The 1,707-nt window shown below is 52.0% G+C and overlaps 1 protein-coding gene and 1 pseudogene across 2 annotated transcripts in view; one reads left to right on the plus strand and one right to left on the minus strand.

The window, feature by feature from the left end:
- Positions 1 to 1,707, minus strand: part of NELFB (negative elongation factor complex member B) — a 24,546-nt gene that overhangs the window by 20,467 nt on the left and 2,372 nt on the right. The gene's annotated exons all lie outside the window — the stretch shown is intronic.
- LOC105522668 lies at positions 649 to 1,049 on the plus strand (annotated as a pseudogene). The gene is made up of 2 exons (XR_001003482.1): positions 649 to 804; positions 870 to 1,049. The product of XR_001003482.1 is annotated as a 39S ribosomal protein L52, mitochondrial-like (transcript).

Consider the following 1,707-nt stretch of genomic DNA (forward strand, 5'->3'; position numbering starts at 1 on the left):
AATACAAAAAATTAGCCGGGCGTGGTGGTGGGCGCCTGTGGTCCCAGCTACTCGGGAGGCTGAGGCAGGAGAATGGAGTGAACCCAGGAGACGGAGCTTGCAGTGAGTCGAGATCGCACCACTGTACTCCAGCCCGGGCGACAGAGAGAGACTTCGTCTCAAAAAGAACAAAGAAAATTGTCAGCAAGTTTCAGTTTAGAACAATGCCAATATTATTCACAGACAGAACCCTGGGTTTGCTATCCTCTGAAGAATGAAAAACAACTCAACTGCAACCATATTAACAAATCATTTAAATACCTGAAAGTTGAAGGACCAGGCCGGGCGCGGTGGCTCACGCCTGTAATCCCAGCACTTTGGGAGGCCAAGGCGGGTGGATCATGAGGTCAGGAGATCAAGACCATCCTGGCTAACACAGAGAAACCACAGCTCTACTAAAAATACAAAAAATTAGCCAGGCGTGGTGGTGGGCACCTATAGTCCCAGCTACTTGGAAGGCTGAGGCAGGAGAATGGAGTGAACCCAAGAGGTGGAGCTTGCAATGAGCCAAGATCGCGCCGCTGCACTCCAGCCTGGGCAACAGAGCAAGACTACGTCTCAAAAAAGAAAAAGAAAAAAAGAGGGCTACCCCAGCTACTCTGGCTCAGCATGGCTGCTTTGGCAACTGTTCTCTTCACAGGTGTCTGGAGGCTGCACTGTGGCGCAGCCGCTTGGGCGGGTGGCCAGCCAGTGGTAACTACAGCAGGGACTGGCGGCCAACCCCTCCGGCTACGGGCCCCTTACAGAGCTCCCAGACTGGTCATAGGTGGATGGCCGCCCTGCTCCCCCAGAGAAAGGCCAGCTTTGAAGAAAAGCTGAAAGGGAGAAGTTTGCAAGACGAGTTACACTGCTATCACAGGAAATGGACGCTGGATTACAAGCATGGCAGCTCAGGCAGCTGAAGTTGCAGGAAGAACAAGGAAGCAGGAAAATGCTCTTAAACCCAAAGGGGCTTCAGTGAAGAGCCCACTTCCAAGTCAATAAAAAGCAACTCTTGCCTCCCTTCCTCAGCCCCTCTCTGGATTTCTTATCACCTAGATGCTTCATCCCAGCCAGAAGAGATCCTTCACATTCCCCATCCGTGTTCGGAGCAAAAGAGCTGGGACACCAAGGACAAAGCTGTTAGATCACTGCCTGGGAGGTTTGGCTTAGTGCCCTCATCTCTGGCTCCATTCCAGTTCAGCTAAGTCTTGCTTTAAAATGTTTACCTCCTTTGCAGGCCATAGGACTCGCCCAACTATGAGAAATAGCTGTTCTGTGAACGTGAAAAGGGGACAGCAGTTTTCCTGGTTCTAGCCGGCACTCAAGCCTTTACCAGCCCACACACAGCTTAGGCCATGTACAGCTGTCATCTAATACGTGTTTTCATGAAATGGGAAAAAAAAAGTTGAAGGACCAAACAGAACTTGCTTTTTAGAGGTGGGCCGGGGGCGGGGAGGTGCCGTACACAGTGGCTCAGGCCTGTAATCCCAGCACTTTGGGAGGCCAAGGTGAGTGGATCATGAGGTCAGGAGATCGACACCATCCTGGCTAACGCGGGGAAACCCTGTCTTCAATAAAAATACAAAAAATTAGCCGAGCGTGGTGGCGGGCGCCTGTAGTTCCAGCTATTCAGGAGGCTGAGGCAGGAGAATAGCGTGAACCCGGGAGGCGGAGCTTGCAGTGAGC

Source organism: Colobus angolensis, unplaced genomic scaffold (assembly GCF_000951035.1).
Source record: "Colobus angolensis palliatus isolate OR3802 unplaced genomic scaffold, Cang.pa_1.0 Scaffold44, whole genome shotgun sequence".
Taxonomy (NCBI): Eukaryota; Metazoa; Chordata; class Mammalia; order Primates; family Cercopithecidae; genus Colobus; species Colobus angolensis.